We start from the raw sequence: 21,934 nt of genomic DNA on the forward strand, positions 1-21,934 counted from the left end.
AAGCCGTCATTTGGCATTATTATTTGTTCATATTTCTAAAAATAAAAAACAAAAAAACGGACAGCTTTATATTTCATGGCAAATAGAGATTGACTTCTTGAATCAAATGATATATTTGGGCCATTTTGATGACTGTTTCCTGCAATATTGAATCAGGCAGGAAGTTAATCCACTTTTATTATTAAGATGGATGGAAACACTAAATGCACTATTTTTGACATTGTTATTTATCATCATGGACCACAGATTAAATCAGAATTATCTATAACTTTGTACCAACACCAGAACCACTATATTACTTCTAAACAGTCAAATGAACTTCTTATTTTTAACCTTTTTATGCCCAGAACTTCCTACAGTGCCTAGGACGCAGAGGGAACCCAATACGTAGTTTTTGAAATAAGTGAACTAAACATTTTGTGAGGGTTTTCATCTAATAGCACTTTCTGTACAGATTAAGTAATGCATTCATTTTTAATGAGAGCCATAATTCTTATGGGGATAGCCAAGCTTTAATAATAAGGTTCTTGGTTGACTGGTGGAAAACAACAAAGCTGAGCTACCCGGTTGGGAATTAGGCCAGGGATGCCTCATGTCATCAACTTTCATTCACTGGTCCCCCACATCCGACTATAATGAAAGATACTGACTCGTCTTTTAGTGAATTCTGCACATAAAGGCAGGGTCCTGAAGATGGCATTATTATAAAAACATTTAGATTTAGTGACTTAGCCCACCGTAACCTCTCCTTTCCTTTCCTAGTTATAAATGTAAGCGGTCATCTTTTCCCCAATGTCAGTGTGGGAACTAGACAGAAAAAAACAAAGAAAATCACTGCTCCACTTAATATCTTTTATGAAAATTTTCAGTTCTGTCCAAGTGGATGTATTTGTAATTCCATTCTCTTTAGGATGGACACAAATTTAATTAGAAATTTCTTAAGTTTGTGGTAGAGTCTTATTGTTTAGAAATGTTGAATTAATTGCATAGCGTTTTCTCTTAACTTCAAACTTTGAGGCTAAAGGTATTTCCCTAGATATCACAAAGATTCTCTGCTGACTCACTCCTATACGCGGACATGAACAGACGGATATAAATCTCAGTCTTTACCCTCCTAACCTCTCCCCATTAATGTCATGAAAGATTCTCTTACCTGTTTGGAAATTGACAGGATGTTGTGATGAGTTCGACTTCCATTTGTACTCTTCTGTGGCTTATTTCCTCACCATAGCAAGCCAGAGTAATCATAAAGCTTTCTAAGCTCGAGTGCTGAGATGAAGCCTCATTTAGTCACCTGGTGGTAACTGCCGGGTACTATTTCTAGAGACATTGCTGATCCCAGGTCTACTGTAGCAGCCTCTGCATTCCCCAGAGACACCCCAGGTGCTTGCTGTTTCAACAGTTTACTAGAATTGAAATTCATGGGGAATTTTTTTTCATGGTAATTAGTAAAACTGTAAGATGAGAACTTTATGGGCTACAGACAAAGTGTGTGGCATGAGGGATTTTTTTTGCTTTCTGACTTCAAAAAAAATTATCTATTCACCAGGCATTTTTATGACAAACATAAAGCCTTTCTAAAAGTTCCACTACGTCTTGCAAAAAATCTTCCTACTTTGTGCTAGGAACTTTACAGATATCTCTTTTCAACCCTCACCATGATTTAGAAAGCAGAGATTATGATCCATCTTTTTATTGATGGGAAATTAAAATGTTTTAAGCAAAGCTCAAGTAATGAATTTAGGATTCAAATGAAAGTTGATCAGATTCCATAATTGATGAGTATTTTCCCTCACTGTACCATATGCACTCCGTTATGATTTAACAAAGAGGGATTTCAGATTAATGACTGTTGTAATTAGTAGTAAAATATTTGGTCTGAAAGAATAGGAGGAAATGAAGATAAATAAAAAGGATAATCAGCTCTACCTTTAAGGAGCTAATAGTCTATTAGAATAAGGGTAGTTGAAACACTTTAGGGATTCCATGAACTATGGTCTCAAGATACATGTCATAACTCTAACAAGGTTGCAATGAAACTTAATCATATCTACATTACTGGTGGCCTAATAAATTGATATTTTTTAAAGCAATAGGGCATTGTCAAGACTCTTAAAAATGTTTATGATCTTTGATCCAGTAATTTCCCACCTGCAAATTTATCTTAAGGAAATAATTTCAATGCATAAAAAAATAAATAGACAAAGATTTTCTTTGCAATATTATAGTAAAATGTCCAAAGCAACTTAAATGAATGTCAGTGTAAAAAGGATAAGTAAATTATGGTACCTCAGCAGAAGGTAACTGTCCTCTAATTCTTCCTTTCCTGCATCATTAGTTCACCCTCTGTATTGTGTCTTTCCAATGTGTCTTCAAATATGCTGTCATATTTCTCATATTAAAATAAAAGCCAAAAAACCCAAAACAACTTCCTGTCCAGCAATCACCCCTTCTCATTATTCTCCTTTCAAACAAAGGTCTCAAAAGAGTTGTCCATAGTCATTGTTTCTAGTTCCTCCATTCTGCCTCCCGTTATCGCTGTATTTAGCTCCTATTATACTAAACCAGGATTCCTACATGTAACAGCCAATTCTCAATCTTCATCCTGCTTGACCTATTAGCAGCCTTTGATACAGATGATTCCTTCTTTCTCCCTGATATTCTGTCCTCTCCAGGCTTGCAGGACACTATGCTTTCTTAATGTTGCTGTTTTATTCTTTGGCTACTACTTTTCAAGTCTCCTTTGCCTATTCCTCTTCATCTTCCTGATCTCTCTACATTGGGGCGCCCAGTGCTCAATTCTCCATCTCTTCCTTTTTTTCTGAACAACAGTCTCAACTTAATCAGGACCTCACTCTCAGAACCCAAAACTTGAATTTCCCATTGCATACTTGACATACCCTCTTACATGACTAATGTGGTCTTGTCTACACTGAACTCTTGATTCCTACCCTCCCACTTCCACCCCAAAGCCTTCAGTTTTGTTCCTCTCCGTAATTTCAATCTCCCGTGTGCTCAGGTTGAAAAACCAGGCGTAATTTTTGCCTCCTTTCTTTCTCTCATGCCCACAGTTGGTAATCCAATCAGCTCTACCGTTGAACAATATTCGGAAAACCACTTTTCACCACCTCCATCATTACCACCCTAACTCCATCACCTCTCACAGAGGCTATGGCGACAGCCTCCTCATTGGTCTCCCTGCTTTCACTCTGCTTCCTATAGTTTATTTTATGCACCAAGCCAGAGTAATTTTTTAAACCATAAATTATATCATGTCAGTACCCTCCTAAAAACCCTCCAGAGTCCCTACTTGATTTCCCTAATAGCATCTCCCCCGCCCCCCCCAGCCGCCCCCGCCAATCAACATCTCCTATCCCTCTCCCCCTTATTTCACTCCTTTCTTTCTGGTCTGGGCTGCTCTTCAAACACAGCAAACTCCCTCTGCCCTCAGGGCCTTTGCATTTACTCTCTCACTGTTAGGAACCCTCTCCCTGAGATATCTGCCGGGCTCACAGCTTCAGTTCACTCAGGTCTCGCTACTCAAACACTATCGTTTCAAAGGTGCCTTCCCCAATCAGACTATTTTAAAATATCACCTTGTCTGTTACTGACTGCCTCCTTACTCTGCTTTATTATTTTTGTTCCTCAGCACTTTCCTCAGCACTTTTTTAAAATATATCTTTGATATATAATACCCTCTCTCCTTACTAGAAGGCATATTGAAGATAGCAGCGATAATGGCTATTTTGCTTACTGATGATCCACGGAGTATAGACAATGCCTGGCTTATGACAGAAGCTCAATATCTTTTGAATGAATGAAAGAGTAAAGCAGTTGCATAACTTAATATTAGGTGAAATAAGCATAATGCAAAGCTGTTTGCTAGGCATACATAATGCAAAGCATGTATACTTTATAACCATGTAGTATGTTAAGATCTGTAAGGTGATTCAAAGACATTAAAAATAATTGTGATTAATGGTTTCTGAATAAGTCAGAAGTCTTTTTTTTAAGACTTCAATCTTGTTGGGCTAATTTCCAAGATTTTTTAAAAATAAAATTACTGTGCATATCTGGGAAATGGTGCCAGTTGACAGTTACAGAGGAAGCAGTTGCTTTTCTTGAGAAATTACTAGCTTCAACCACATATCTCAAAGGAAAATAAACTGATTTCAGAGTTAATATCACTCATGTACGTTTGAACATCATCTCCCATTCAGTATAGTGCACCAGTTAAGTGCAAAAATGCAGAGGCAGATGGTTTGCGTCTCAAGTGTGGCTCTTCCACTTAATAGCTAGATGACTTTGGGTGAGTTACTGACTCAGTGTTTTTTTTTTTTTTTTTTTAAGACTTCATTGTTTTCTTTTCTAAGAGCAGTTTTAGGTTCACAGCAAAATTGAGTGGAAGGCACAGAGATTTCCCACATTCCTCCTGCCCGCACACCTTCACAGCCTCCCCCAGGATCAGCATCTCCCACCAGAGGGGGCATTAGTTACAAATGATGACTCTGCATTGACACGTCATGATCACCTTAAAGTCCATAATTTTTATTAGCGTTCACTCTTGAAGTTGTACATGCTATACATTTGTTCAAATGTATAATGACATATCCACCAAAATACCAATATTATAGAGCATTTTTACTGTCCCACAAATCCCCTGTGCTTGATCTATTCATCCTCCTCTTCTCCCTAACCCTTGGCAATCACTGATCTTTTTACTATCTCCAAAGTTCTGCCTTTTCTAGTTGGAATCATACAGTATGTAGACTTTTCAGATTGGCTTCTTTCACTTAGTAATATGAATTTAAGCTTCCTCCATGTCTTTTCATGGCTTGATAGCTCATTTCATTTCAATTCTTTTCAACATTGAGTAATATTCCATTGTCTGGATGTACCGACATTTATTTATTCATTCATCGACTGAAGGACATCTTGGTTGCTTCCAAATATTGGCAATTATGAATACAACTGTTATAAACATCTACTTGGAGGCTTTTGTATTCAAGATTAGCTGTTTGTATCTAATTTGGAGGGTCATTGAGAACCTCAAAATTTAGTATTTCATTTACTCCAAACACAATGGAAAAGTTCTGTGATTTATTAACATCAGTAGAATCATTCTTGATATAAAAAGAAAATAAAAATCTTAAATATTTCTGGTTATCAAATGTATGTTATATGATGTGCTTTCTTTACAGTGTTCAATTTTTGAGTACTGCTGGCTGTCGTGTTTTGAGCAAAGCAATTGCTAAAAAACTTATCTTCAAAAACATGTTTTGAGCCCTATGTGTACAAAATGTATTTAGTAGATTTTTAATAACAGATAATCTATCTTCCATTTCATCTGAACATCCTCACATAGGCACAATAAAAGTGAGCTTATGTGAACCTCACTGTATACAGACTTTTTTTGTATTACAGTTTTCCTAGCCTTGTACACAAACATTGACTCATTGACGGTGAATTAGGTCTTACCAAATATCAATCGGCACCTTAAGGCAAAATAGATAGTGATTTGCAAATACGTGTTTTGGTTTAATACAATCAGCAATTTTATCAGTGCTGAAGATAATCAATCATGAAAACTGAGAAAAATTACATGTGTATCAACATTTATTAGAATCCTGCCATGGATCTGTAAATGAATTACCAAGGTAGAAAACACAAATGTAGAACACAAGTTAGAAGACACAAAAGGAAGGATTCTCTTCCATTGTTAGAGGATCATAATAGACACAAACTAAACTAAAAACTAAATTAACTAAAGACCACACAGTCTGTCTTCACATAAAAAAAATCCAGTTTCATAAAAAAAGAAAAAAATTAACTAAGTTGTCTGATCTGGATTATAAAGAACACATTATAAAATAAGCAAAAACTAATACAAAGTCATGTCCCCCTTTGCTCTTGCCTGCTCTTCACTCTTTCTTTGGGCCTGTTGCTTGTTTTGTTGCCCGGGCTTGGAATGGATGTTTATTTGATTCATTCAACACATATTTATTGAGCTTCTAATATATACCAAGCACTGTATACGTTGGGCATACAATGGTTATCAAGGCACTGTCTCTGTCCCCACAGCCCTTTCCGGCTCTTAGCAAAGACAAATCCCTCCACTTTCGCTCCCGTTTCCTGACATATTATCAAGAATTTTCTTCCTCTTCTGTCTTCTGTATCATCAGTTCCTTCCTCACTACAGATTATGCATACAAGCATGCAAATATGTATAAGCAAGTTTGAAAATTAAACTTTCATAGAGCACCTCTTTCTTTATTGATTGTCCATTTCTTTGTTCCCCATCACATGAAATATTTTCAAGCAAATCATCTATCGTCTCTGCCTCATCCATATCACGATTTCTCTCTTCAACCACTCTTATCTGACACTGCCTTTCCCCCACCCCCCAATAACTGAGAGAAACCAGTCTTGTCAAGATCACCAATGACCTCCCTGTTGCCAAGTCCAATAGATACTTGGGTCCCTCATGTAATTTTCAGCAAGTATTTGGCACAGTTAAATATTCTTTCTTTCTTGAAACTTTCTTTTCTAAGCTTTTGTGGCATCATATTCTCCCAGCTTTTCACCAAAGGAAATGCGAATGTGTTTTTTTTTTTCCATTTCCTTTGCTGACTCTTCTTCCACACCACTTCTAAATTCTGATGGGACTTAGGGTTCTTTCCTGCATACTTTCTGGACATTTTCTATCTGTACTCTGTCTCTAGGAAATACTTATCCAGTCGTAGGCTTTACACACTCTTTATAGGCTGATGTTTCCCAAATGCCTATCTCCAGCCCAGATCTTTACCCCAAGTTCCATAGACTCATATATCTAACTACTCTCTGATAATTCCAGTGGGATGTCTAAAAGGAATCTCAAATTTAATATATCCAAAATTGAGACTCAGATTATTCTTAAACCTGATATTCTTGTAACTTTCCTATTTTCGGTAATGGCACTACCAATCATCCAATTGCATAATATAACAATCTGGGAAGTACCTATGAATCTTTTCTTCCCTCACCGACAATACCCACTCCATCCTTAAGATCTGTCAGTTCTGCCTCCAAATACACAGTAAGTCTTCCCATTTTAATCTGTCTCCACTGTCAGCACGAAGTTCAACTACCATTTTCTATATCTTGGGATACTATTATAGCATTCCTGTTCCATTCTTACCTCACTCCAATCCGTTCCATACATAGCATCAGGAAAGATCTTTTCAAAATGAAATAAGATCACATCTACTCCATGCAAAACTCTTTAAAGCTTCTTTCCGACTGTTTTTAGAATCAAGTCCCTACTTCTCACTGTGGCCTACAAAGCCCTGCATATCTATGTCTCCAGCTTACTTGACCGGCCTCATCTTTTTCTTTCCAATGCTCCCACCACACTGGCATCCTTTCTACTTTGCAAACCTTTTTACTGGTTGTTGCTTCTGTTTGTAATGTTGTTTTGCCAAATCTTGAAATTCTGCTCTACTCTCATCCTTCAGGTTTTGGTCAAGTGTCCATCCTCATGGAGGCTGCTCTGACCATCTTATCTAAATAAGCACCCCAGCTCCCCACTGTCATCACAGTCTCTATCTGTGGTATATCGCGGTATGTTTCTTCCGTAGATCCTATTACAATCTCTAGTGACTACATTTATCTATTTTATATATATATCTGAATGGTAGCAATTTGAGGAGTAAACCGTAGTTGCCTTATTCACCCCAGTGCCTATCATAATTCTTGGCACATAAGTAGATGCTCAGTAAATGTTTGTTGAACAAATGGAAGCAAACAGAAAATAACAAAGAGAGAAAGTAAACAGAAAATAGCAAACAATTAACTAAGGGTCCAAGTAGAGGAAGTACAAGGGGCTTATTGAGCATTTTTAAAGGGCATCTAATCCTTCCTTCAGGGGAAGAGATGTCCAAGGCCCACTTATTTCCCTGACCACAACTTACACACTGAACTTTACTTCAAAGAACACTCCAATCTACTCATAGGCCCAACTACACCATTTAGCCATGTAGGGTAAGTCTACGTCTACATGTGTTAAATATGTATACACATACATCATATGGATACGCACTTATGTTAAATAAAACACACTCAAATCTAGACATTACACCACATCGTGTGTTATTTTATAATTGCTTGGGTATGTTGTTCTTAATTCCTTATCACAAGTTAAAGATTCTGATTGAGGTCTAAATGTCACATGTTTATTTCTCTAAAATAAAGGTTTACCTTTACTTATTGAATTTCAGCAAGATGTTGTCTCAGAGAAGTTGAGAGCCATGGCAAAAGCTTTTATGTACTACCTATAATAAATAATGTCCAGGTGTGATATTTCTATTTCTTTGTCAGTAGAGATATTACAGCATTGATTTTTCACAACATGGACATATATGTTCACATGGATATGTACATGTTTCATATGTATATCAAAGTTTTAATAAGTAACAAAAAGTCAACTCTTTTTGAGAAATAGATATCAGAAAACACCCTTGTTGGTGAAAAAAAAAGAGCACTTCAAATGTTTGATGTATAAATCATTTCAAAAAAGAGGTAAGTTTTTATAAAATAGGCCCAGTCCAAGTCCTGATATATAAATTCACAGGGCCTAAAATAATCCATGTCACCTGCTACCAAAACCTGGTAAGGACAACACAAAAAAAGAAAATTGCTGACCAATATCTCTGATGAATACAGATGCAAAAATCCTAAACAAAATTCTAGCAAATTGAATGCAACAATGCATTAAAAAGATTACTCATCACGACCAGGGGCACAAGGACGGTTCAACATACGAAAAAGTAACCCTAAGAAAAAAGAACAATGCTGGAGGTGTCATACTCCCTGACTTCAGTTGGTACTACAGGGCAACAATAATCAAAACAGTATCATATTGGCAGAAAAACAGACACACAGATCAATTGAGAACCCAGAAATAAACCCACTTAAATATGGACAAATAATTTTCGACAAAGAAACCAAAAACATATGATGGAGAAAAGACAGCCTCTTCAATAAATGGTGCTGGGAGAATTGGAAAGCCACATGCAAAAGGATGAAATTAGACTGTTATCTGTCATCATGTACCAAAATTAACTCAAAATGGATCAAAGACCTAAGCATAAGACCTGAAACAATAAACTGCATAGAAGAAAACATAGGTACTAAACAACATATGGACCTTGGGTTCAAAGAGGATTTTATGAATTTGACTCCAAAGTCAAGGAAGGTAAAAGCTAAAATAAATGAAGGGGGCTATATCAAACTTAAAAGCTTCTGCACAGCAAAAGAAACCATCGACAAAATTAAGAGGCAACCAACCGAATGGAGAAGATATTTGCAAACAACGTCTCTGATAAGGGGCTAATATCCAAAATACATAAGGAACTCATACAACTAAACAACAACAACAAAAAACAAACAATCCAATTAAAAAATGGGCAGAGGACCTGAATAGACATTTCTCCAAAGAAGACATACAAATGGCCAATAGACATATGAAAAATGTTCATCACTAATCATCAGAGAAATGCAAATAAAAACCACAATGAGATATCACCTCATACCAGTTAGAATGTCTATGATTAACAAGAAAAATGATAACAAGTGTTGGAGAGGCTGTGGAGAAAAAGGAACCCTCATACACTGTTGGTGGGAATGCAGACTGGTGCAGCCGCTATGGAAGGCAGTGTAGAGGTTCTTCAAAATATTAAGAATAGAATTACCATATGACCCAGCAATCCCTCTCCTGGGTATCTACACAAAAAATCTGAAAATATTTATGCGTAAAGGCATATGTGCTCCAATGTTCACTGGAGCATTATTTACGGTGGCTAAGACATGGAAATCAAAGTGTCCTTCGATAGATGCTTGGATAAAGAAGTTGTGGTATATATACACAATGGAATACTATTCTGTCATAAGAAAAGATTAAATAGTACCATTTGTGACAACATGGATGGATCTTGAGATTATTATGCTGAGCAAAATAAGTCAGACAGAAAAAGCCGAGAACCACATGATTTCACTGATATGTGGTATATAAAACGGGAAACTAAAGAATAAGACAAACAAATGAAGAAACAAAAACTCATAGACACAGACAATAGTTTAGTGGTTACCAGAGGATAAGGCAGAGGGGGATGGTAGATAAGGGTAAAGGGGATCCAATATATGGTGATGAAAAGAAAACTGACTCTGGATGGTGAACACACAATGGGATTTATAGACGATGTAATAAAGAATTGTACACCTAAAATCTATGTAACTTTACTAACAGTTGTCACCCCAATAAACTTTAATTTAAAAACAAAATCTATGTCACGAGCACTTTGTCACACAGCAGGCCAGGTCAAAGGGCAGAATCCCAGAGAGCCACAGCACACTGGGGTGCCCCGCCAGGCCTTTGAATCAGCAGCTCATCATAAATAACATCGTAACAAGTGATTCAGGCCACAATGATATGAACAAAATAAAAGAAAGCCTTGAGTTCTGATCTCTCTAACATCCAGGTTACCTATTTACCTGGAGGTAAAGCAAGTGTCTGGAAACATGATGCCCACTTCGGAATATGCTGCTGGACTGCACAGCTTAAGACTGTAGCGAATGTAGGCACACACATTCGTTGGGCTGTTATACTAAAACTACAACAAAAACCAAACCTAACAATAATAGTAATAATAAAGTATCTGGGGTGTGTGATCTGGACCCTGTTTACCTGTCCCAACTTGTCAAAACCACTTTTCCCCTTGTTCATTACATTTCAGACACACTGTTCTCCTTTCTGTGCTGTGTTATAGAGTTTGATTGTGAAATCCTTGAGCATTTGAATGTGATACGTATTGAAGAGAGACAGGAACCAACTGACACACTAGGCCAGTGATCAGGGTGGGGCTAAGGAGCAGAATAAGGAAGAACTTGATTCTATAAGGTTTTATATCCTCAATAATAATAATATGAGCTAACACTTAGGTAGCACCAGTCACTAAGCGCTTACCCTTAACACATTGACCTAACTAATCTTTGCGATAAACTCTTGAGATTGGTAGAATTATTATCCTCATTTAATAATGAGGAAACTGAGAATCAAGAGTATTAATAACTTTACAAAGATACATGTCTATTAAATCATGCACATTCTCTCCCTACATACACACACACACACACACACACACACACACACACAAACCGGATTCATTCACATGGAGAAGCTCATATTTGAATCAGTTTCCATGGCAGTTTTTTAAAAGAACTACTTTGGCATAGTAGAATGAGTTGAATGATAATATAATAATATAATCTATATCATAAAATATAAAGCATTAGCTTATGATCCTGGATCTCCCACTAATTGTATGAGTTAGGCAGTGACTTTACATATCTGGATTACAGCTTTCTTAGCTTCAAATAGATAGAGTCGAATTCTACAATCTTAAGGCCTGTTGTGACAGTTAATTTTATTTATCAATTTGATTGGGCCACAAGGTACCCGGATATTTGGTTGAACATTATTCTGGGTGTGTCTGTGAGGGTGTTTCTGGATGAGATTAACGATTTGAATTGACTGACTGAGTAAAGCAGATTGCTCTGCTAACATGGGTGGGCCTCATTCAATCTGTTGAAGATCTGAATAGAATAGAATGGCTGAGTAAGAGAGAATTTGCTCTCTCTGTTTATCTGTTCTTAAACTGAGACATTGATTTTCTTCAGCTTTAGGACTTGAACTTGGACTAAAATTTACACCACTGGCTCTCCTGGTTCTCAGGCCTTCAGAATCATACTGGAACCATATCAGTGGCTCTTCTGCGTCTCCAGCTTGCTGACTACAGATCTTGAAATTTCTTAGCCTCTGTAACTGTGTGAGCAAATCAATCTCTTTTAATAAATCATATCTATCTATCTGTCTATCTGTCTATATATCTATCTATCTATCTATCTATCTATCTATCTATCTATCTATCTATCTATCTGTCTTCTATTGGTTCCGTTTTTCTGGAGAACCCAGACTAATGCAACCATTGAATAATACAGACAATCTTTGACAACAGAGTTTTTAAAAACATATTATGATTGAACACTTCCCTCACCTACATCCTCCTTGTATTTGTAGAAAGTTTTAACTTTTATTCTATAGACATGAGGGTAAAAATAGATGGTGTGGGGGTGTAGCAGAGTAGATTGTGGTTACCAAATTGAGAGAATATGTATCAGAAACTCCTAAGAGTCAATTTATCTTTTGCCCACATTGCTGAACAGAATACTTGTACAACTGAAGTAATTGTCACCCTCTATTTTAGCTCCATTGTCTGTTAGCAAAGAAAAAAATAGATTACGTGGAGTTCTCATTGAAACAAAATGAATAATAATACTAATTATTGAATTACTCATAAAACACAAGCAACCCCGACTTAAAACAGCTGTCTTTGCAAACATGATCTGCTAAATTAATACAACTTTACAAAGACTACTATTTTCACAGATGTCCTTTCATGATTCATAAAATACTGTTTCATTTACTTCATTTAGGCAGTGATCAGCAAATTATATTGAGAAGAGCTGTGTAGAAGTCATATTCTGTGAGATTTTAATCGACGTATAGTTACAGGAATTAGGCATATGATACAACAGTTAAAATGGCTTTGTATATTAATGGCAATAACAGGGTAGTGAATTTGTAATTAGTTCCAAATGTACTATTATTCTGTTGGTAAATATCTGTTTTAATAATTAAGAAACAAACCATGTTCAAGGAATGAGATCTTACAGTTTAGGTTTTCCTCTCTCTCTCAATTTACACGTGCATTTTACCAAACTCATAGCAAGGTAGCTTCCCATCTGAGGTCACGCAGCTATTGGGAGGCGTGGGGTTAAATCCAGGTTTTCAGACTTCCATGCCAGGAATCCTTCTCTTTGCTTGCAACATTTATAATTAGTGTCTATATTTTGAGATATAGCTTCTCAATATATGATTCTGTGAGAACATAACTAAGTAATGGCTTTCAGCATTGAATAAAATTTCTTCCAATATGGTATCTTGGAAATTTCTTATTAAAAAAAAAAAATTAGTCCTGAAATGGCAATATATTTGTAACTTTTGGTCTACATACATCAGAGTGACCTACTTCAACTCAAGACAATGAATGAGTGTTTAAGAGAATTATCATGTAGATTAGTTTATATTATATTCCTTCATAGAGAAAACGCCTAATTTAGTAAGGCTAAACTGCTCATTTATCTTCAAAACCAAAATTTGAAAAGACTATATCTTCCAAAAGTAGGTTTCTGACTGGGAGCCATGCTGCTCACCTCTGTGCCAGAGAGAATGGTCATGCTAATTGCTGTATTGTCTTCACAATTCCTGCCCACGCCGGTAGATTTTATCACTTCAGCACCCCCTTCTGGATAGTGGAACCCAAAGGCTAACTCTGGGCATGGGGAGTCAGCATCTTCTGATCACAGAAATAAAAATTATGGGGCATTAACTGAAAAAAGCATCCTTTAAGGATGGCAGGTCAATACCAAGTTCAAATGCCAGAGTTTGTTACTAAATCTAAATGGAAACACCAAGAAGAAGCAATAAGTTTAAGTAGATAGAGGAGGCCAAATGTACTCCACAAATATGTGAGCCTTGAAGCTTGTGATAAGAAGATACATGGAAGATTTCACTGGGTCACTGGATAGGAACTTTTTATATAGATCCTATGGATTCGAATGTGAGAATTCTGGGGTGAGAATTCATGCCAAAACTGTAATCTCCATGGAGAAACAGAGTGAGATCGTGCAAAAGTGAAATAAGGGAAAGATAGTGTCTGAGTAAAGAGAGATTTTCTATTATTCCCTATCACCTATCAGAAGACAGAGCAGTTTCTTTTACATGTAATTAGGTCATTTCTACATATTGGATAAGGAAATATGAAAGCATTGATAATCATTCTAGAGAACTACCTGAACCTCTTCCTGACTGCTGCGAAACAGATACGCGTGTACCTGCATACACGCATGGCAGGGACTAGGGTAAGAGGCATGTAGGGTGCAAAAAATAAGGAGGCACTCACTCTTAGGGTTGAATTGAGGTCAAGTATTTGGTATTTTGGGGATTAAAAATGGGATTAAAATCAGATAGTCTACTTGCATGACCCTAAGAGTGAGTCCCTCCCTGCATTTTGTGCCCTTCGTGTCTCTCTTGCCTGCCCCTAGTCCTGGGTGTGTGTGTGTGTGTGTGTGTGTGTGTGTGTGTGTGTACCAACACAAGTATGGTCCTTACAGTTAGGTTAGTCAGGGCTATTTGTTTTAGCATTTGAAGACCCCCGATGCTAGCCACTTACATAAGAAGTAAACTTACCCACACTTCATTGCAATACTATACAAATATCCATATGGCTCTTTACAATTGCAGAAAGTTTGCCCAAGGCCACACAGGAAGTTACCAGAAATGGAATTAGAATCAATCTGCTTCTTGGTTTCCTGCTGCTACAACACCACCCACTTGCCCACACATCCAAAGACAGACAGACTGTTGACAGTGCTGATGAAGGTGTGAACTTGCTGGAAACCACAGGCCATTGCATGCGTGATTGTAAAAACTGAAGTTTCAAGATGATTCCTTCTCCAAAAAAAAACAAAAAAAGCTTTAATTTTTTTCCAGTCATTGTGAAAATTTCAAAAAATAGTAAAAAAAAAATAAAGTTCATTCATCTTTTCACTAAAAGACAGCAACTTATATTTCATGTATCTCCAGGCTTGTTTCTAACATACAAACATGATATATATTCTTTTTATCATGACTCCTTTTTAAAAGGACTAGTCTTATACTCTATAATGCTATCTTTCTTTCACTTAATATATGATGCCATTTTCTCAGTCAAAATATGGGTTTATCTGATATAAATATTTTAAAATGTAGTTCATTCATCCTTATCAATGGACACTTATGTTGTTTCCATTTTATCCTATGACATTCCTTATGCACTTGTTATGTCACTTTCTTAGAATTTATGGAATTAGAATTACTGGGTCAAAATCTATGATTTTTTGAAGGACTTTTGAAAATTTTGCTGACTTGCCCTCCAGGAAGGTTGTAAACTGTGCATTTCCACCAGCAGTGTGTGTGGAGCTGGCTGCCTTTGCCTGGGACTAATGCTTTTCTGTGTTTGAAATAAGCCTATTCATTTTAAACGTCTACTATCACCCCATGTCATTGGTTGCTTTTATTTCTAGAGCCACAAAAAACTGAAATCAATTAATCGAGTCATTCATTTATTTTCCAAAAACTTACTGTGCACATACCAAGTTTGAAATATGGTAAGGGAAACCATGAATGAGATAGAGTCTTCTCCCTCAAAAATTATCTAAATTTGACAAAGAACTTCAACTAATCTGAGACACTGGCTTTAAGCCTCACAGAACCAAACAACATGCATGCCATTATTACTCCCATTATGCAGATGAGGAAACTGAGGTACATTGCTCAAGATCACATAGCTTGTAAATGGTGGAGTAGAGATCTAAATTCTGGCAGTTTGACTCTAGATGCTATGCTGTTAAGCATTATGTTACAGTGTCTAAAAGAGATATATAAATAGTTCTAATGTTAGAAAAAATATGTGGTAAGATTGTGTGTGTGTTGGTCCTGGTCAGAAAGAGAAAGTGCAATGTAAGTGTGCTGAAGCAAAAAATTCTTTATGTGGTAATAGACAGACCTGGAAGTGCTGATGTGGTCCCTCCTCTGGCCAAGTGGTAGGCACTGAAGCTGTAGTTCTGGCCTCCTCAGGTCTGGTAGATTTCTTAACCCCATAGACCTGAGTTGACCGATCAACTGCTGACATGACTTTATGAAGGATGAGGGAGAAACTGGGGAGCTACATCCACTCACTTGCCTCCGAATCCTGTGCGTATGTCTGTAACTGCTTGACTGCCTGTTTGGGAATCATCTGAAAAGAAAGCAAAGCAACATTTCTTTGGAACTGAGGCTGAGTCATCCTTCTTTCCAGTCTTTGAATCTGGACTAGGATTTGGCCTAGCTCACCATTCCCATCAAAGGACCATTATACTTAAAATACTGCAATAGTTTGAAAGAAAGTTAAGGCAATCAGAGACGATTCTACTACAACTCTTGATGGAAAGAACCTTGATGGGCAGAACTTCAGTTTGTAAAGGGATGAGAACATTTCAGTAGAATCCGTAACAGGTGGCATTATATGGACATAAAAAAGAGGGTGTTATGTTGGAGGGTGATAAGAAATCCAGTTTGACCAACGGTATTGACATTGATATGGGGTATAGTGATAGAAAAGAATGAAAAAGCAATAGGCTAGGTCCAATTATTAAGACCCTCAATTGCTAGGCTGTGTAGTTTGATTTTGATTTTGTAGGAATCCACTGGAAATTGCACTGAAAGTTAAACTATTTAGCACAGCAGTAAGAGTCCTCTATAAATGAATCTCAAAATCCCTTTGTAAATGCTCAGCATACAACTACTCTAGCAGCACATTTATACATTCTCTTAGATCAAGACATACCATACTACTATTCGCTCATTCCCCAAAAACACGCCATGTCATTTTATACCTCCATACCTTTCCTTCCTTTGCTTATTATGTTCTGAATTGTTTTCAAGCCCCCAACTCTTTTATCAAATCTTATTTATCCTTAAAGTCCCAGCCTAAGTGCTACTTCCATGATATCCTTATTCCAAACCAGAAATTGTTCTTTTCCTCTCCTACAGCTGATTTCTTTCTGCCTTATTTTGTTGGTCTATGTGGAAATATTATTTGGGGACTGACTCATCAGCAATTCTCAAGTCCCTCCTTTCTCCCTGCCACTTCCCATAGAGGGGTTGGAACAACAGAGTACATTTCTGCAGCCTTCCTTACAGCTAAGTATGGTCATGTGGAACAGCTCTGACATGTATGCAGGGCATTTGTAGGGAAGCTTATGCTTCTGTATAGAAGCACAAAAGGCAGGCAGCTCCTCTCTGGAGCTGTCTGCCTCTTTCTCATTTCTGCTTTGGACACTGACAAGATGCTCAGAGATGTGGCAGCTACCTTGTAACCAGGAGGTGGAAAGCACAAGACCAGAAGGCACATGCGAAGGATGGCAAAGCCAAGTGGTGAAACATTGTTGAAATATTGCTTCTGACGAGGGCTGCTCATCTACAGACTTCTTACATGTGAGAAATTAAAATTATTTATTGCATGAGCCTCTGTTAGTTGAATTTTGTTTCTTGCTGCTGAAGGCATTGCTAATGCCGTGTTTCCTCGAAAATAAGACCTAGCTGGACCATCAGCTCTAATGCGTCTTTTGGAGCAAAAATTAATATAAGACCCCGTCTTATATTATATAAGACCCGGCATTATATTATATTATATTATATTACACCTGGTCTTATATGTTATATTATATTATAGTATTATATTATGTTATATTATATTATATTATATTAATTACATTAATTTAATTCTTACATTAATTTTTGCTCCAAAAGACTCATTAGAGCTGATGGTCCGGCTAGGTCTTATATTTTGGGAAATGTGGTGGATACAATCTATTTGCCCATCTTTACCTCTACATTATAAATTTTTGGCTCAATATATTTTAAATGCTTTCATAGAAAATTGCAAATATCTTCATCTTTGTATTTACTTTTTATTGCCCCAATCCTTGGTACAAACGGTCAATAAATGCTGAATTGACTGAATATGGTTTCATCTATCAATGTGATCAACTAAGAGTGCGAGGGAGAAATTAAACCTAACAACTAAATAAACACTACTTAATGCTGTACTTTCTTTAAAGATAATTTTTGAAACCTATTTTTAGGTTTTAACATTTTTCTTTGTTGATATATTATCTAATCTGTTCAAAGTTGAACTCAGAATGTTAGTGAGCCAATTTCCACCTTATTTAGATGAACTTTGGAACTGAAGGCATATTAGTAATTTGTTTTTGTATGATATCACACAAGGAAAAGATAAACAAGCAGCAGCCATGTAAATACAGCTGGACTTTTCCAGTGATATCATCATTTTCACTGTTTATCACTCCTTGTTTGGACGATTCCCTTAAAAATACATCCAGGTAAGCATCTGCTATATTTGTTAAACCCTAAAGAGCCACCCTGAAGTTATTTTCAGCAGTTATGTCCCAGTAAGAACTTCATCTAAAATTAATAAGCAATTGTTGAGGTTGAATGGAGGATTCAAAGCACATACAGTCCTTGGAATTTATTTGTAGAAGTCAGTTATCAAATGTCAACTGGTGAAACTGCACAGTACATTTTCTAACTTTGAGTAATAATATTAAAAAATATCTCGTCTTAAACAATATAGACATAATATACTTACTTCCACAGAGGTCTTTTCCCTTATTTTCTACATATGTGCAAAAATGAGTGATAAAAGGTCACTATGTATTAACCTTTTTTAGAATGGCCCTCGAACTTTTTAACAATTACTTAAGTAAACATTTTAAAGGAACACTTTCTTGAATATTGAATTAATGCAACAAAGCTGCTCTTATATATAATAAATATGAAATCTATACCAAAAACTAATGTTACCTGAAAAGGCTTACTGAGAAAACATTTCTTGGTTAAATGTATTTGGAATTTAAGTAGTTTCTCAACTAGAATGAGAATGCCATGGGGAGACATGTACCCAACATTTTAAATCACAATGGAAATCTCAGTGCCATGCATATTTCTTTACCCTTAACAAACAGCATAATTATCTGTCTGTCTTCCACAGAAAGACAAAAGCTCACTGAGTAATGCGCTTAAGACCTCCTAAGTGAGAAAATCAAACCTAATTGAAATGCGCTACGGCAATTCCCTGACTGCATATCTTGTCAGCATTACCTAGGATCTGACTGATTATTCTTCTGAAGGGTGATGCATATTAGTGAATGTGCAATGAAGCATCTAACAAAACGTCAGTGTACCCTTGGGTATCACTGTGATCTGTCAGTGACAGTGAGGGCGGGAGATGAAGATTCACCATAATACAACCTCACGTCAATAAAAAACAAAATGAAAAGGGGATCTTCAGCATAGATGTTAGATGTCTGCATTTGATGGACACAACGACAGTTTCCAAACCAATGCAACATTGACAAGGAGAGGCTCCTCTGAAATTATCATTTCATGGGACATTGTGAACAAAATATGATATCCTCATTTTCATTTTATTTGAACTTCATGTCAGAAGTTCAGTAAACACGTCCCCACATGTGAAATTCTTCAAGCAGCCTTAAAGAAAAATGAATACAGAGATGATATACATAGTCCGGCTGATTAAATAAGTTAAAGTATTCATTTTTTAAATATATTTTAAAAAAACCCAAACAACCTGCTCACAAAATGCTCAAAAGCAAATGCTATAGCTGTGAAATATGTGCTCCCAATCAACGATACATAAGGCAGAGGTTGACCTCCACAGAACACAGCAGAAATCTTAGCCTGTGGACCCAGACAATTCTGTTCTCCAAGCCATTTTCATTGTCTATTTCCAGATAACTGAAGCAAATGTAGGTTGTGCTGGATATTTATGATTATTAATAGCAATACCAACATTTTATTGTGCCCTTTGCATGCACTAGTTCACTGAATTTTTCCCCATAATCCCATGCAGCAGGTTCCAATATCATGTCCACTCTGCCTATGAGGAAACTAGAGGTGAAGAGCAGAGAGGTCAGTGACTTGCCCAACGTCAAATAGCCATAAGCAGTGGGCATAAGGCCCAACTCTACTGCTATAGCATTATCATTACATTGCCCTGTGAAATAGAGATTTTGCCTATTTCCAAAGCAGCAAATAAAGCAAAATTTCAATGGTTTCATTTAGCATTAATATTTATGAGGTGTGATCAAATAATATGGTTAATGTTTAAATTTAAAAAAATTTATTACAGTAAAAGACACATTGCCATTAATCCCCTTCAAAACACTCCCCTTGCTTCAAATACTTATCCCATCGTTCTTGCTACTTTCTGAAGCAGTTCTGGAAGTCATCTTACGTGAGTGTCTTTAATTGCACGGTTGTGGCTGCCTCAATGTCCTGAATCAATTCAAAAGACTTACCTTTCATGGTCATTTTGACATAGGGGAAGAGCCAAAAGTCGCACGGTGCCAGATCTGGTGAATAAGGTGGATGAGGACACACCATAATGTTTTTATTTGACAGAAATTGCCACATACCAGAAGCTATGTGTGACACAGAGTTTTGTCATGATGGAGGATCAAACCGTTTACCCATTTCTCAGGCTGTTTTCTACACATATCATTTCTTAAACACTTATAAAGACACTCATGAAAGAGGACTTCCAGAACTGCTTCAGAAAGTGGCAAGAACGATGGGATAAGTGTGTTGGAAGCGAGGGGGAGTATTTTGAGGGGGGTTAATGCCAATATGTCTTTTACTGTAATAAATTTTTTTTAGTTGAAACATTCACTGTATTGTGTGATCATACCTCATACATCAAGAGATTCCTCAGGTGAAACTAATAAAAAAAAGCAGAAAAAAGATTTTCTGTTTATAAGACATTTACTCCATTTTAGCATTTCAGCTGTTAGCTTTAGTCAAGACATCTTTAGAAGATACATTGTCCAAGTGATAGCGATTGTCAAAGAGATCTGCTTGTCTCTCTACTATGTTTAAGGGCAGTTTAAAATTCTGCTTTTCCTATTCACCAGTTGACTTTTTTTGACACCTTTCATCTATCCTTCTCCCTGAAGCCACAAAATCCCAGAGGTGTTAGATTAGAAGAGTAGTATTGTAAGATGCTATTCTAAATGTCAATATAATTGCACAAGAGACACTGTAGAGAGGGTGAGAGAAGCATTTCAGTAATGCATGAAGCATTACCAAGGGTACCCACATTACCCTCCAAAAGGCAAGCTTTAGAGATGCATCAATGTACATCATTCTAGAACACAAGAGCTTTTATGAAACATTAACACTGATTTACTACCCCAGGTGGGCTACTTGTGAAAGTGAGTGACTCTCTAAAGTGCTTGAAAAGAGGGGAGAAAGAAAAATCCATAGGCCAACTCCATTTAGTCCCCCAAAGAATAGGTTTGTTTTTCTGCCATGTGATCACCTCTAATAATATTGCAGCACTTTTAGAAAAGATGGATATAATTTCCCTAACCCACATATCCCATCTGAGAAACTACAATAACAATTAACTATTAATGACAAGAAGAAAATAAGCTTTCTTTTCCCTTGGCAATCTGTTACAAAGAACTCAGTAGCTTGAGAACTCAGTAGTTCGGTGTGTTTTCTGTGAGAAGGGTATCATCTTAGGGGTAAGAAAACCATACCCTTCAGAAAAATGCCCTTCTCATGGATAAAACTACAGTTAACTGTGTTTTACATTATTATTGCAGATACATTTTTTTTTTTTCATAAATCTCTGACTAAAAATGTCAGTGAATAGAGTCAGCAATAGGAAAATTATACTCCCTTCATTCTGGTTCTATAAAATCAACCCGTACTTTAATTACTTGATTATTTAGACACCCTTTTTTTCTGAAAATCACTGTTTGGATATCAAATTAATTTTAAGTTTTAGAATCTGGGGGAAAGAATTTCAGTATACTCTGATATAATTTGTTGCACTTTAGATTGCCTCAAAATCATTATCGAGAACCATTGCTTTTATCAATACCTCTTTTGCTATATAATATGTGATGCCTTAACTTTTTAATATATGGAGCAGGAACCAAGCTTTTCATCTTTTTTGCCCAAGCACATAAATTCATCATCCTGTTCATGGCAGTCTAATGAGATGCCATATCTTTGCCTATTTTCTTTCTAAAATGTTAATATTCAGTGTATAAAAAAATTTTAGAATTAATGAAGACTGTACCCTCTTGACAAAGTCTTCTAGAAGATAAAGGATAATTTCATTATTGACTCACCACAAGTCCTTTGGGA

At 36.5% G+C, this 21,934-nt stretch overlaps 1 protein-coding gene across 2 annotated transcripts in view; it reads right to left on the reverse strand.

Annotated features, from left to right (window-relative positions):
* Positions 1 to 21,934, reverse strand: part of PTPRR (protein tyrosine phosphatase receptor type R) — a 245,428-nt gene that overhangs the window by 127,985 nt on the left and 95,509 nt on the right. Inside the window, exon 1 of one of the 2 annotated variants that reach the window (XM_033118287.1) lies at positions 1,154 to 1,295. The exons of the other annotated variant lie outside the window; for it this stretch is intronic. The gene's annotated coding sequence lies outside the window, so the exon portion shown is untranslated. Of the gene's footprint in view, positions 1 to 1,153; positions 1,296 to 21,934 lie in introns of those variants that run through there. 2 annotated transcript variants of the gene reach the window in all.

The sequence above is a fragment of the Rhinolophus ferrumequinum genome, chromosome 10 (genome assembly GCF_004115265.2).
Source record: "Rhinolophus ferrumequinum isolate MPI-CBG mRhiFer1 chromosome 10, mRhiFer1_v1.p, whole genome shotgun sequence".
Classification (NCBI taxonomy): Eukaryota; Metazoa; Chordata; class Mammalia; order Chiroptera; family Rhinolophidae; genus Rhinolophus; species Rhinolophus ferrumequinum.